General features: G+C 38.3%; 1 protein-coding gene across 1 annotated transcript in view; it reads right to left on the reverse strand.

The window, feature by feature from the left end:
* Positions 1-16,397, reverse strand: part of LOC131592285 (contactin-1-like) — a 150,023-nt gene extending 133,626 nt beyond the window's left edge. The window contains exon 1 of the mRNA XM_058863696.1: positions 16,350-16,397. The gene's annotated coding sequence lies outside the window, so the exon portion shown is untranslated. The remainder of the gene's footprint in view (positions 1-16,349) is intronic.
* Positions 16,398-16,977: the final 580 nt, after the last annotated feature.

A 16,977-nucleotide genomic window follows, 5' to 3' on the forward strand; every position in this document is an offset into this window, starting at 1 on the left:
ACTTTCTGCCAAAAAGCACAAAGAAGTGCTTTTCGTTCCTATCAGATTAATATTCTAAGATAACCTGACAATGAAGGACAGGAATCCTCTAACCAATTCAATTTTGATCTTACCAGTGTATTTCCAGACTACTGATACGTTATCACATCTTAAAAAGCTAGTAATCTTTTGCAATAGGAGCACTGAATTTGATAGATGTCTCTTACCAAAATCTTCCTCTTATTTCCTAAAATAAAACAAAATTGCTGCTGCATTGCAAAAAAACACGGAGCACAAATTAGTGGCATTCAAATGACTACACAAGTTTAAAACTGTGGCCAGGGTTTGAAAAATCATTTTTCTAGCCTACAGGCTCCAATTTTGCCATAGAGCTACTGGCAGTTTCTATAAACTTCAGCAGGACTGCAGGGTCCTGCACTTGTTGTAGTGTGGGAAATGTTTGTTTCCCACAATCAATGGGACAAAAAGACTTTTCACTTACACCTATCTAAGGCTGGACTGAGGAGGTGGGTTTGCACCAGCAAACACTATCCTGCATCATGTGCAGTGTCTACAATGTTCTGACATAAATCTGTGTAAGGGACACCCTGCATGGAGGACAACATACAGTCTGTCAAAACCAAACCCTATGAAACTCACCAATGACAGAGTTTTCACTTGCTCTAGTTGCTCAGTGATATGTGTATCTTAAATGATGATGTTTAGAGTAAAAATACTGTGCATAGTATGTTCTGTAGAGGGCTGAGGTAACTGAGTCAGCTGCCTATAGTTGCACAGAGGAATCTGGGGCCTTCAGAAGAGAAGGAGGGAAAGAGCATGACTTTTCCACAGGCTTTGCTCCTCAAGCTCAACAAACTCACAAGGAGCTCTCTGCCTCCTTGGAGAACCTCTGTCCCAGGATGTCACCTGCCCAGAAGCTGCCTGCCATGCAGTGTGGGGTTAGCTGCTGTAGTAACAGGGGTGTACCAAGCTGGGGCTGTGTAGCCCGAGACAAGCAGGAAATCCCAGATTGGACTGGAAACTTCTTTCACATAAGGAAGGAGCAGAGATGGTTACAAAATGAGGGGAAACAGAGGGAATTGCATACATGTTTCACCATACCAGAGGAAAAAGTCACCTCTGCAAGGGTACAGCAGGAGTGAAGGGTATTCAAAGCCTTTTATTTTTATGTGTTAACCTACAGCTTTTCTTATTTACTTAGAGTTTATCAATTTGTGTTGTAATGAAATGACCTTTTTAGTCCCACTTGGTCTACTTGAGTAAGTCATCAGATAGGGAGAAGGTAAACCTGTGATACTTACCTCTGTTCTCCAAACACAAGCTCGTCACATAAATGTGACTTCTCAGCCCATCTTTCTGTTATCAAGGAACACCTCTCAAAATGTAAGTATGCTTGATACCTTGTTCAGTTTGATATATGGTCTCATCCAAAAAAAAGAAGCATGCAGCTTCTGTTAGAGGAAACCAATAACCAGTATCAAATGCTTGGAAGTGTGGGACCTGTTAGAAAGATGGCACAAACAAGACTATCTGTATCGATATTAAGACCAGAAAACAAACCCATCAGAGATAAACTGAAGAAAATGTGTCTCGTTCAACTCTCTCTGCAGTTCTGCAATGTGTCTGGGAAGTACCTACAGTGCTCACTATAAAATAATTCCCCAAAAACATGTCTAGACATAGGGCAATACAAGTAGTTGTAATATTGCCCTGTGACAGCCTTTGCTCTTCTTACCAAACCAGATCACTTTTCTGAGTTTTCCTTTAAAGATTCAGACTCTGACTATTTTTAAAGAAAAAATCCTAAACCAACAAAACAATACAATTAAACCTAGTTGCATCTCCAGCTTTTGTAGTTCTTGACTTTTTGCTCATTTCTCTCTATGTGTGGTACAACAACACATGACATTTACTTCACATGTAACTCCAGCCACTCACTTTCTCTATGCCCTTTCCAGTATTCCTTCCACAACATTAAGCTTCTCTTAGACAGCAATCATCCCGAGACTGGGAGCACTGCTGGCTTGGGAAGCTGAGGTGTAGGACTTATGATCATAACTTTGGCACCCAAGCCTTGGACTTTATCAGAATTTGCTGCTAGGAGAAAGAGCACCAGCTCCCCATCGTCCAACTGGATAAGGAAAATATATGAATTCTCCTGGTTGCTGACATCCAGAAGTTTCCTTGCAATCATCCTAGGCTTATTAAAATAAAAGTTAAAAAAAATTCCTAAATATTGTTCCATGCAGGCAAAATGAGACCTGCCCTGAACTGTTTCAGCAGTCAAAACTGCCACTGACAGCAACGGACACTTGCAGTAAAGACTCTTGCCTGCATGTTTATCACAGTGGAGAGTCAAGAATCAATGATGCATAAGCCACCAGGAAAGATCAAGTGTGTTAGTGCTACCACTTCTCTTCAGTGTTCACCTCAATAAGCTGTAGAAATGTTCATTGAAAAGTAGGAACAGCTTGTCAAAATGACCCAGCCTTGGTTTTGTCACTATGTAAAGTCATTTTCATTCTCAAATTCTCCTTTTCACTGACACAAAGACCTAGATCCAAGATACATTTGAAGGTTCTTAGCTTCTGGGTCTCCGGTGCTTTTCTTCCTATTGAAGAGAAAGATTTTTACCTTTTAAACTCAGACTGTTCAGACTTTCTTGCTTTCCTCAACAGGGAAAATTTTGCAGATTTATTATCTACTCCTATGTGATCCAAATAGTCCACCTCCAAGTCATAAAGGATTTATTTTTACCAGAAATAGTAATAATTATCAGTAAGCAAGAAAATAAATAGCATTAAGATTGCTAAGGCACATTTATAAATTATTGGAACCAATGAACTAATTCCTATATGCAGTTAGATTCACAGGGGAATTTACACAGTAATAGTATTCATTAATAATTATTGCTATAATTCCCTTATTATGATGATCAAGGAAGCTTTAATTTGAAGATGTAACAATCATCTGGGCCCCAATCCAGCAACACGCTTAAAAATGTTAATTTTCATCATAAAAATAACAAACTGGATTTGAACAGGACTGACATGCTTAAGATAATCTTGACTTTGTTAAGCCTATAATGGGAAAATCAAATAGAAACATTGTAAAAGTAGTCCATGAAGTCCTGCCAGAACTTTGCCTCAATATTACATCATTACTATACATTCTCCAAGGAGCTGCTTTCTGCTAGGAGACTACCAAGTAAAATGAAGAACTTCTATAGGAACTAATTTAGAAGAAAAAGATCCTTTATGGAGCCAAGGACTCTTAAAACAAACATACAGCAAAGAGCCAGATGAATCACAGGATCCATATCTGGTACTTAAGGCCACGATTTAAATGTCTGACCTGAAGCCAAACCCTGAACCAGATCTTCCACATCTGATTTTGAAACATGTTTTCTTTTCCTTTACTCACATTCTCCAAAAAGTAGTTGCAAAAACTCCTTCAGAAACAAAGACTTGGGGTAGGTAACTGCGGGTTCAGTTGCAATTTATGTAAGAAAAGGATGAAACACAGGAACACGTTTTATTTAACATCTTGGTGACATTTGCCTTTGGACTGGGTAGGAGCTGATCACAGTAGTTATGGACAAACTTCCAAGCCTCTGCATTTTTTCTGGAGAATAGATCAAGACTAGCCCTGGGAGAAAGACTTAGGAATGTTTTTGGACGAAAAGCTCAATATGACCCAGCAATGTGCACCTACAACCCAGAAAGTGAAGCATATCATGGGCTTCATCAAAAAAAAGGCATGATGAGCAAGCCATGTTAGGTGATTCTGCCCCTCTACTCTGCTCTGTTAAGATGCCACCTGGAGCACTGTGTCCAGCTCTGAGGTCCCCAACACAAGAAGGACACGGACCTGTTGGAAGGAGTCCAGAGGAGGGCCAGAAAGTTGATCACAGAACTGGAGCACCTCTCCTATGAAGACAGGCTGAGACAGCTGGGGCTGTTCAGCCTGGCAAATAAAAGATTCTGGGGAGACCTTATAGTGCCTTCCAGTACCTAAAAGTTGTCACAAGAAGACAAGAAACGGACTTTTCACAAGGGCATGTAGCAACAGAACAAGGGAGAATGTCCTTAAATTGAAGGAGGGTAGGAAGGTAGGAATCTATATCTCTGATTAGATATTAGGAAGAAATTCTTTACCATGAGGGTGTGAAACACTGGGACAGATTGTCCAGAGAAATTGGGCAGAGAAAAGACTTCCCATCCCTGGAAGTGTTCAATGTCAGACTGTATGAGGCTCTTGAGTAGCTTGGTCTAGTGGAACATATCCCTGCTGAAGGAAGGGAAGTTGGAACTAGACGATCTTTGAAGTCCTCCCACAAACCACTTTCTGATTATATGAAGGGATCCAACTACTTTTATCTTACCTGATACAGCGTGCCGGCCTCTAGCTGTGAGCTTGTCATACCATGTCAAGACTCCCAAAAGCTACCCACTCAACTGCTTAAAAGAAGCAGTGCACCTATTCAGAGCTGCTTATGGAAATATGTTCTCTTTTGACCAAAGACTTTCTTTAGTACACTAGAAATTTTCAAAATATCACCAGACATAGTGTGGTCAGCCTTAAATTTAGGAAAGGCATTTTGGAAGCACAGACCTTCCTTTTTTTTACCACCAACCAGGAAAACAATAGTGGTCAAGGAAGAGTGTCTCTGAATTTCTGTAATAAAATTTAATCTGCATTTAGGTGCAGCAGAATTCTGAATTCTGTAGAGTCCAAATAAATAGTCAGCAGTTTTTGAGAACAACATGAACAACTTGCTGCCTTTTTATTCTACAGCGTTTGATCGTGCACTCCTTTTACTTTGTTCTTTTGCTGTTATTTCAGACAAATTATATTCTCTGATTATATATTTAAACATTTAATTTTATGTATAGAGTCCACGGAATCCATCACCACTATCTGATAATAAAACCTCTGCCTATGCTTCTTGGCTCTTGCCCTATGCTAGACAGAGATTTCTCCTTCTAAATGAATTCAGCATAATTAGGAATGAAACACAATGAGAAGTTTCACATAAAATCACATTTCAAATGCTCTGCCCACATTGCAGACACTTTTATAATGTAACCTACCAAATCTGAAGTGCAGGTTCTGACCTCTCTTCTCCCTGAGTAGCTAGTGACCACTAGATTCTATTCCAGTGTACACAGCATTTGAAGACACACATTTCCTATCTCTCTTATCCACTTCCCATTTATATAACACACATCTTTGATTAGCCCTCACACCTACCTTTATGCTTAGATTCTAGATGTTCCTAAAGAAATGTTGATGGCTTTCAAACATTACACACTTAGAAGCTTTAATTTCAAATCATACCACTTCCCTCTGCCTGCCCAGAGCATAAAAACCAACCAGAACAAAAGGGCATCATATTGAGGAGGCAGAAAACCAGGATAAGATGTAAAGGGCATTTTAAGGTTTATATATTGCATGATGTTTCAACTCTATTAAATATAGCTCAGTACCAGAAAATACGATTACATATATCATTAACTGTACTAAAACAAATTATATTTGAGTTGCTGAAAATATAGTGCACTGCTAGGGGAACATAAGTGGATTGCCTGACTCATTCAGGCTGAAGGTTAATCCTAGAGGTTTCAGAAACTAAATGGGATAAAAGCAAAAAAACACCACATCACCAATGAAGAACATTTCACTAATTATATGCACTTTTATACAGCTCCCAAACTTTCTTTACAAAGAAAAACAGGGTGACACTTTAGATTATGAAGTTTATGTGTGTGCCATGTACTCAGCCAGCTCTGGAAGCAGCAGCAGGTGACCTGTCCCCAGCCTGCTGGGAGAGCCCAGTACCTGATGTGCTTGTTCGGCTACGAGTTTACCTAACACAGTCTTTCCCACAACTGCACTGGTGGCACAAACATTGAACATCTTGAACATGCCATGGCATTGTATAGGTTGGCTCATACAAAACAACCTATATTCCCTATTTTATGACTGTGTTGACATTATATGCCATGCTCTAGCTATGTCCTAATTTGAGATGCTACCTGAATGATAACTCCTCTTTGCTGCCTTTTCTTCTCCCCCTCTTCTCTCAAGGCGCATCACTTTCCTAATATATCAAGTCTGGAAAGAAGCCATGTTGTATTTAAGGAGATCCTCTAAATTAAAACTCTTACAGGTGAAGATTGTTGGAATGTGCACAGGTCCCAAGATCAGGATTTTGGAGAATACCACAGATAGCATGAATGCTGCAGGTATCCAAAGCTTAGCTTCATATACTCCAACATCCTAAGAGCAGAAACTAGGAGCCTAAAGAGAAAAGTGGTTGGATTTCCTCAATGAACACCTTGGTCTTTAATCTTTTCTAATCTTATGCCCGTAAACACAAAGAAACGTATTTCTCTTAATCTCTATCAGGGCTATCAATAATCTTTGGCTGTCCTTTGGAATTTTGTTAACCTCTTTAGATATAATAAACTGTGGTGATAACGTCAATAAATAATTTTGAAAAATATGTTTCCTTTTATTAATTTTAAAATACTTTTGAAATAGTTGGATTACTATGTCACTTCTTTGTTAATATTATTTGAAAAATTAGGTGGAACTTCATATACAGATGGTCAACTTCTGTTGATCTAATTGTAGTTTTCCAATTATACCTTCATTGGAAGTATACAAAATGAATTGTCCTAAACAATTACTTTGCAAAATAGTTCAGCCGTGCACCAAAACACTTCTCTAAAATGTCTACCTATTCATATTTTTGAAGTTATTGTCTAACCTATTCTAGATGCTTTTATGCCTTTTTGCTGACAGATCATCTACCTTTGGTTTTGATTCCAGGTGTCTCTTTGCACTACTTCTTTATGTTTCATTCAAAGTATGCTATTTTTATTAAAACTGATATCCTCTAGGGGCAATACCAGTTTTTCTGTGTCCCTTATTTTACTCCAGGCTCTCTGAAGAGCTGTCTGGCACACTGGTGACTCCAGGAGGACAAGGGCAGGCTAATGGTAGTCACATCTCCCCACACTAGGAATCTACATCTCTGACTGTCAGTCAGATGTCAAATTTAACAAACTTTACAGCACTCATAAAGGCTTTTTTCTTCACTCAGCCTGGATTAGGTGCATTATTTGATTTCCTTTTCTTTGTTTTGGTTTGATGCCAAAGGCCATTCCAGCTTTTATAAAAGCAAAACTTCTGAACTAATGTTATGCTTTGTTTTTTAGAAATTATTCATAGGATTCAAATCCTTTTGTCACAGTATAAGTAAATATATTGATACGAGCAAAAATAAGAACATAAATTACTAGCTTTCAAAAGAACACCAATGGTGAAGGCTTTCAATTCACTGTGACTCCATATAGAAGCCTGATTTTTTTAAATTGTCTTCTGGAGTGTCATTTAATGGGGGCTAATGTTAATCTGTTGAAAGACCAGACAGAAGTATTTCTGAAGCTGTACATCGGACACCTGAGCTGTGTTTCAGACTTCTGTCAGAGAACAAAAACAAAGCATGGTTCACAGCTAATAATTCTAAAGATAAAATATAAAGCAAAACAGCTCTAGCTGCATTAAGTATAAATGTACAGAGACTAATTTTCCACTTGTTCTCATCTCATCAAAAACTACAGGATTGGTAAATTCAGTAATGACGTTACTTGAAAACTGAAACATGAGTGGTGAAATAAAATAAAAAAAAAGTAAAAATTTGGTCTGTGGTCAACAGATGTAATGAAACAAGATTTCCTACAGACTCAAGTCCTATTTCTCATGCTTCTGAAACAAAATAATTTCAGCTTCTCTCCCAGCACATGTACTTCCCAATATCTCTTCTGGGCAGGAGACACCACCTGCTGTATATTTATGTTGATTGCTGCCAAGGAAAATATATAACAGCTTGCCACTTAGGAGGGCACTGACTTGGGTTTTTCCTCTTTACTGAGCCATGGACACCATGAAACTTGTAAGAACTTAATTCAAGGCTCACAGAAAACCTCTGTCCTATTGGCAGAAGCTAGTACAGCAGTTCAAAATTGGACTGACAGGAAGAAAGCAGTTGCACAATCCTTGTGTCCTTAGGAAACAGTAAAATGTTAAACCAAATTACAGTTCCATTACATTAGCAGTGCTGGCAGTACAAGCTCTATGAAAATTTTATCAGCTTATTAAATTATTGAATTATGTAACATAAGTCTGTTATAATGTAGTTAAATATATGTTAAAAGTATATCCTAAAATGCTTATTTTGAATTTTATATGTACCTTGCACACCATAATTTATATATATGATGTGTCCTTGTGTGAAATAAGTCTTCAAAAGTATTTTAATTGCATTTGTGATTTTTTTTTTCTCAGCTGTAGTTTTTCATCAAAATAGAAACCAATCTAAATGGGTGATGAGATTCTCTGATCCTTGCACACCTCCAAGGCTGAGCAGCTGGAGTATGAACTGACAGTGGTTGGTACCACAGTTGCATCTGAATACAGCCCCAGGGCTCTGCCTAAACCAGGTAGAGCAAGGAGCTGGAGTGGTTCATAAGCCAGCTCCAAGAACTGTTCTGTTAGCAACTCACTCATGAGTCTTCACAGCTTCCACATCTTGCTTAAATTTTATGATGAATATAAAGAAGCTTTAGTTTTACTCTGTGTTGAAAGTAAAGTTCAAACAGGATTCATGTCTTTCCCACACTACTGCTGTCTTTTCCATGCCTTCCCCAAGGGTGGACTGGCTTTCACCAGAATCTCATCTCTGAAATTCTGCTCTTTAAGACCCAGAGTTGCTTAAGAATTTCCTTTCTACAACCCAATGACTGTTCATTCCCTTCTTTGTTACACCCTTGAGAAGCAACTCGTCCAGGTTTGGTTTGAGCACTTTGGATAGATAACAATCCTTGTTTGCTTCAGGTGGTTTCCATTCAGGAAAAGCCTCTGAAAAACCTCCTGACACCTCCTGGTTTCTCTGCTTCTCATGAGGAATTTCCAGGTTCCCCTTCCCAGCCCTACTTTGTGAGGCTGAGCAGTTTTGCTGGCAACAAGCTGCTTGTTTCACCTGTAAAAACATCCACAGTCTGATTGCTCCTGTCACAATTTCCCAGATGTAGTCTGGCTATTACATGCAAATGCCTCTTATGAAATGACTATAGAAAGCTAAATGAAAGCCTCCTGTCAAAACAAAGATTGTGATAAAGATGCTGCTTGCAGAACCAACACTGAATTCACATAGACATATTCCCAGCCTGCACAAACATCACTCACTTTGAAAAGTATTGTTTTTCATTTTCTCTAAGACAAGGGGAAGAGATCAGGAATTCTCTCAGGAATCAGGAACAGGTTCCATCTCCCACCTTAAATATGATCTTCAAGACAATTTCTCTAAGAATTGGTTATCAGGAGACAAGTAACTAACAGCAACTTAATGCAGCTCAGGAATGTACTCTTAATAACTCACGCGTGGTCTACTGAAGCACCTGATTTAATACTTGAGCTTCCTAAACAATAGGCCTGACATATCAATACCGTAAATTTCACTCTTCCAGGACTTCTCCACACAAGAATGTGACCATTCAGAACCAATGGTTCAGTATTGCTCAACTGACTTTCACTGCAAAAAACAATAATGTGAATTTTGCAAAGTTGCAGGCACAAAAAAGCGCACACACACAGAGACACACACAGAGCTGGAATGTACCTAAGACACACATGCAGCCACAACAGTGAGCAGGGCTCCACAGCCTAAGCAAGAAGGAGACTTCAATCACAAGCCACAGCTTTCAACTGAGTTTGAACTTAGACATATAAATGAAACAGAAGTAAGGCTGACTTTCCTTAACCACCATCAAATTAAACATATAACATTGTTCTCGGTTTCTATTACTGTTAAATTTAAATCCTTTATTAATTTCAATGCATGTTGTCCATGCATTGTGCATTTTAATTTAGAAGAGTAACTTCATCTTCAAACTCTGCTATGAAAAAGAAGAAGGAACACTTTCAAGATGCAATCAAATCTGTGGCTATAAAGCAACATTCTGTCCAATTTTGCTTTTTCCTGTGCAGACCTGGTAGAGAGATGGTAGCTGATGAGTTTTTCACCCTCAGTGTTCCATACCTGTGATTTTTTATGGAAGAAAATTACTCACTGCTTACAGGATTACCACATTAGATAATTTTTTTCTATGGTTATGAACAGGCTGACAGGAATCTGTGAGATTTTTAAGGGATAGATGTGGTTAAAGAGCCCATACTTTCAATCTTCTTTGCCTTTAGACAAGCGTAAGTGAAGAGAATAATCGCTGGTGGGAGTTTAGTGGCCTAAAATTCTTTTTTCTAATGTCAGATAATTGAGGACAAGATTTCATTGGAAGTAATTACACCAGAAGGATAGAAACAGAGACAGAAAGAGAAAACTGAGCTAAGAAAAATGGGGTAAAATGGAAAGGAGGGGAATGAAACAAAAAATCTCAACAGAAATACAGAGATCGAAGCACTTGGGCCACCTAGATCAGTTTGTATACCTCAGCAGTATACATATATCACCTTGCACAATTTCATACTTTGAATACCTATTTTTGACAGCTCTATAAACAAACTCAAGTTTCAAAATGAAGTTATTCCTAGTAAAAACAATAAGTCACTGCAGGCCACCACCCCTCTTGTTTCTGCAGAGAAGATCACCTCTAGCAGTATTTTTTTTGGCAAAGCAAAAAAACCACTACTCAGATGAAAAATGTGACCACCTCTCCGAAAATGCTCTGCAGTTACAGATTCTGGTGATGGCACACTCAAGTCTATCAAGAACCCCAGCCAATCCAGCTAACACCAGTATCACTGGCTGTGGAAGCCACTTTTCTGATTCATTATCTATGCCATAGTTGATCTCCTGGGAGAACAGCCCACCTGGCTGCTGCCAAAACACTCACTGCTTTCCCATCAGCTCTCCACACAGCTTTTCTCACAAGAACAGCACAGAGTAGATAGCAGATGGTCTCTCTCCTGTCCACACATGATGCACATGTTCACCCAAAAGCGGAGCTTTTCACCATTATTTCAACTGATATTTTTTCTGTTGCTTCAGCAATATCACAGTAAGTAATAATCTAATTTTCAGAAGCAATTGCTTAAATCTTGATGTTGTTCTGGCATTTTCAATGCTCTGCACTTTAAGGGAGATGCTGATAAGTTTTGGAGAAACTTTCAAAGGTTAAAACAGTAGCCAGGATACACTCTGTATTAACCAAATACTTAAAAGGAGATTATTGAGGTTCTCTGAAGCTTATTCTGTGAGAGCAATCAAACATCCCATCCTACTGCATCCATGGGAGTGACTAAAACAGGTACCATCCAGGAGAGAACAATTCCATTAAAACCTCTCATTTGTGTGTATGCATTAATTTATGAGTGTATAGACATGTAGGTATATGCAGATGATATTAAAAAGAGAAAAGAAACAGCACTGCTGTTTAAATTACCATGATGCAGGATTAGCAGAGCACATGTAACTCTGCAATTTGTTATACCTCATCTGCAAAATCAGGTATGCAGTATTCAGTCATTTATAATTAATGTTTGGATCAGATTGTTGTCCTGCTCTCAGCTACAAAGTACTATGCTTCTCCTATTATTTTCAATTTCAGGATGGCATTATTTTGAAGAATAAGCATGAAATCTTATCTTTAAAATGGAGAGCTATATCCCAAAAGGCTCTCAAGCAAAGTCAGCAAGGACCAGGAAACCAGCTGAAGGTGCACTTCTAGTGTACAGTTTCAGCCATCCTTAAAGTGATGAACAGGAGAATTATATACTACTACATAAATATGCTTATTATATACTAACACATAAATATTCTTAGAATGAATATATAATTTATGCTTTTGTATTTGATATAATTAGGACAGTACATGATATTAATGAAGTCATTACTAGTATTCTGCATTTAGTCCTTGAATCAATACCTTAAAAGAATATTTAAGACCAAATGAAAAGTTTAGTCACAGTTGTCAAAACCCGCCTCAGGCAGGACCTAGAGAACTTTAACCAATCTGGTCATTCAAAAGAAAGCTAAGATGAAATTGTACACTCCATGAATACCAGCAGACAATAATGGATTTCATACTATCTGCAGTGGTTTTGGGGGGGATTGTTAAAAAAGTCTGTAATGTAAACAATCTCTGATCTCTTGAGTTACTTTTTAGTGAATAAGCATTTTTAATAATGCCAGTATCAACTAATGGAGCATCTTACATATTTAAAAAAAACCAAAACAGATGCATTTCAAATTAATGTCTGTATCAAGGAAAGGTTCTGTGGTCTGCAACTATCTAGTAATTGCTTTTAGGTCTTAAAATCTACAGTAACAACTGTTTTGCATAATTATTGGAAGGTCCAGTAAGCATTATTTTGCACAGTCAGTCTCTTTATAATGAAAAACACACACTGTTCTTGATGCAGAGTGAAAAGCCACATATCAAAGATATCAGAGTCCTGCAAGGCCATTTGGCACACTCTATTTTCATCCATATGAATCACATTTTATTAACTTGGGAAAACTGGCAACACATGAAAGTGCATTAATGTCCTTGATTCAAATAGATTTCACCACACCTGTGTTCAAACTGCTTGATACAGATGCTTTATTCCTCAACAAAAGGAGGTGGTGTTTGACCCCAGCATCCATTCCAGCGGCTGGCTAGACAAATATCTGGATAATCTTCCTCCCACCAGCTCTGCCTAGGGAGTTCAGAGTGTTGACACATGAACAAAGGAGACGTTCTGAGTATCTGCAAGTATTCTGCTCCTAATCTACAATAAATTATTTTGTTTATGCAAACAGTGCTTAATCTGAGAAAAATATAGTTTAATTTTCTTTTGCGAATGAAGGGCTTGTGGGTTATTTTGGGAACTTGTATATACCATCTCTGCTACTTCAGTTACCATGTTTCCTCCACTGGTTTTTGTTGTCCACTCTTGCAAAGACTTCTCTGGACATCCATAATTCACAAATATCTATGCCTGACACTTAATATTTGCTGTTGTTTTGATAATGATCGTACTCACTGCTTTGCAGTAGCTACTTATGTCCTTCCATACTGTCCTACCAAAGTCAAAAGATTTTGTCAGCACTGGCAGTAGCACTTGCAAGGTGCCTTTCAGTAAGATTCAAGTCAAATTTTAACCCCAAGCAGGGTGGAAAAATACTCAGGCATGTTAAGAAACTGCAGCAGTGACTCCACTGAAGTATGCATGTAGTAAACACAAACCTAAAAAAATTAAATGTCAAAGGTACACAGTACTGCCTGTTTCACAAGAAAACTATTCAGACACAAATACAATTGATTCAGACAATCTTAGCTGGACATACTTCATCTTTTCACAGTCCCTACTGTGTCAAACACCTGAGCAAATTATAATCTTAAACAAAATTTTCTCAAAAGAAAAATGGCAAGATAAATTATCTGGCCTGTTCCAATGTATCAGTGAATGAATCAATAACTCCCCTCTTCAAATCTGCAGCAGTTCTGTAAGATACTGCTGTGCACAGTGCTATTGAAAAAAAAAATCTGTTTGTTTTCTTTTAAACATGAAAATCTTAAAAGCACAATTAACTGCACTGCTGGGAAAACTGGTGCATATCCGAAGCAGCTCACAGGTGAAGATCTTTTATCAAGGAGACAAAGATAGAAGATTAGATAGAAGGTAGAAGACAATGAAACACATTTACATTTCTGCCAGTCTGCTCCATAAGAGAAGCAGACCACTCCAGTAGTAAAAGAATAAGAATGTGGAGCAGAAGAAGCAGAGGCAATTGAGTAATTAATCTCTCTTGAGAGGAATAAGACGTGATTGCACTCTGTACTGGCTGGCACAAACTCTTGAACAGAAATCTACTATGTGGAAAACAGATTGGCCTTTATATTTTGCTTAGGCCTTTACCAAGAGCATCTTAAAACTCTTCAGTAATGTGAAAATAATGCCTCCAATATAAAAGGCAGATGCATAGTTACAGAAATTAATGTGCTATAAGCAGAATCTATCCTATGAGAGCCTTTCCAGGGAAATTATCATTGGCCCTGTTTCTAGTAATTTGAAAATATCCAACAGGAATTCTGCAAGACTGTTGGCAAGTATGTAGTCTGAAGTAACAGTTATAACCAGAGAGATCTAATCTTTCATGCTTAGAGGCATTGCAATGAGGAAGAGACTGCACTGCTTCACAGAAATACAACTATATATGAAAAGCACTAGTTTTGAATGTCTGGATATTTAATTTGCTCATAGCATGCCTCAAAGAGATTTCTAGATGAGATGCTCCAGCTTATGCAATAATTAACACACCACCTTTACTTCTGCTGAATACCTGAAGAATGATATACTTGCATCTCAACCTTCTCTTCGAATACATGAGAGCCATCGTGCTTGGTCTTATCACAGAATCATGTCTCTGAGTCAGACACTCAGGCACACAACAGGCACTTTGTGCCTCTCTCCTGCAGTCTTGGCCTCGGTGTTGAGTTCTGCCAGAGTGCTCTTCAGTGGCAGCTCAGTATGGCTCAGCATCTCTCCCACACCTTAACCAAACACAAATGACTGGCAGATCCTAAAAACACTGGCTAATCCCATAAAGTCAGAGAGTAATAGGGAGGCTGCAGTGTTGCACTCCAGCTGTGCTGCTCTAGCCCCAGCCTCTCTGTCATTTTACATGACAGGCACTGTCTAAAGATGGTGATCAGAGCCATATGCTTAGCATGTGACCTGCTCCCTCTCCTGCATCCCTCCTTGTCTCCTGCATCCCAGGAGCTCAGCAGAGAGCTGTGCAGGAGACAAGTGGCTTACTCCCAGCTGCTTCCTTCCCTGAGGAAAAGTACTGAATTACATTACACCTGACCTGCGGCTCAGTGCAGCTGCACAGACCCACAGCACTACCTGATGAGCTTGCAGGCAGGTGTCCTCTCCCAGAGATTAAGCAATGCTATCTGCCACTGCAGGGAAGTGCACACTCCTGCACTTACATCTTCCAAACCTCTGCAAGTTTCTTAGTTCTTCATTTTCCTGGTTTTTCCCAGGCAAAGAATAAAAGTGATATTCATCTTTACTGATGACAGAAATAAATTAGAAACAGCAGGCAATTGTGGCCATTTTGAATGAAGACAAAAAGCATCAGGTATATCCAGCTGCTCCTGGGATCACGAGCTCATTCGTACAGATAAATAAGCAGTTCTTTAATAAGACAGCAACAGCATGTGTCATGCCAGTTATGGGTTCATAGGTAAGGAAAGTATAACATGTACTTGGAAAATTGGGTGTGAGGAAAGATGCAACAAGGGTGGACATACTCTTTCTCAAACAGAAAAGGAGTGTGTAAACAATTTCAGGGATCTCATGTCAGATAGGGAACAGGTTCCAGGAATTAAAGATCTGTCTCAGAAATACATGTCCCACAGTAAAAAGATGCCCTTGTAAGCACAGAGGAGAACATCTACTTGCAGCAGTGTGCATTTGCTGCAAGTTTGAGAAATGCTAATGGCTCCAACAGATCTGGCTGATAAAAAGTTTCACTTGTATGTGAATCATACTAAGAGCCTGAGCACACCTGTGTAAGGACTGGAACTAATATAGTGAGGTATGATATCATACTCATAATCCAAATAGAAAAGCATTGACAAGCTTCCAGAACTCTGATCAGACAACTGGAATCAAAAATAACTCTTAATAAGTGGCACTTACATCTTTGTTAATGAAGAAACCAGTTTTATAGAATGTAAATAAAAACAGCTTAACAGAGGAGTTATCTCTCTCCAGAAATTATGTGATAAATCAAGGTACAAAGACTGAAATAATTCCTAAAATATATGCCATTTAAATAACACTGAACAGTCATGTCATACTATACAATATATATATTTTAATGAACCGGCATATAATCTACATTTGTCATATATACAAAAAGTCATGTCATAGTAATTTGGAAATGGACAAAAGATCAAAATAAATATTTGACTCTATAAGAATGAATTAAACAGTAAAACTGGGATTCTTGGAATATTTTTCAGACAGGTTAGCTAAGGATGACTAAAAACTCAAATCTGATCTACATTAATTTGTTTAAGTTACAATTAACTGAAGCAGTACGTGAACGAGAAATGCAAGGAGGCATTTCACAGAAAACCCCAAACTGCAAAGAATATGAAGAATTACTGCCATTTGCTTATGTTAAACACATCCTTCGGGTCCAGTCCTAAAGAAACATTCAACAGAACAGCTTGTCAATGTATCAGCCAAAGACACCAAGGTTCAGCCTCTCAGAAAGATTACTTTAAAATTGTATGTAAGAGCTGAAAAATAAAACCACCAACCTCTAATAAGGTAGACTCTGTTTCACTGAAGATCCAGAGGCAGTACCTAGAATTGAATAAAAACCATGTTCACTTGTTTGCTCAATCCTCAGTTTTTCAGTTACCAATTGTTAGAATTTGTTAGGCATATTTTCATAACATTCTCGTACAATCAGCTTTTCTCAGATATTTCAAGCATTCAGAAATATGTGGATTTCCAGTTCAGTCACTTTTTTGTATAAAGATAGGACATACCTATAAAATTCTACTACAATTAGATTTTGAAAACAGTGAACTTGTGTGTTTTTGTTTTTTTTTCTGATTGCTTCCCAACAAGCTATTATAGCCTACCTTTACAAACTGGCTTGGGTAAAGATTTAGCTACTTTTCCAAGTTATTAATACCTTACCAGAAACACTCTCTCCTGAAGTAAATTACACTGAGATGCCTGCACAGACACATACTATCACCAAACTCTTGCTTTCTCTAACACATAAATTCTTGCCTCCGTGGTATCTCTTCTGACCCCTCTTTATATTTGTATCCATCAAATTTTGGCATGGCCTTCCTGAAAAAAAGAAAGGTTACATGACTTTGGGTATGACTTCTTCATCCCAACCCTTTTCTGATTCACAGCTGTAAATGCTGT

This window comes from Poecile atricapillus, chromosome W (genome assembly GCF_030490865.1).
Source record: "Poecile atricapillus isolate bPoeAtr1 chromosome W, bPoeAtr1.hap1, whole genome shotgun sequence".
Lineage (NCBI taxonomy): Eukaryota > Metazoa > Chordata > Aves > Passeriformes > Paridae > Poecile > Poecile atricapillus.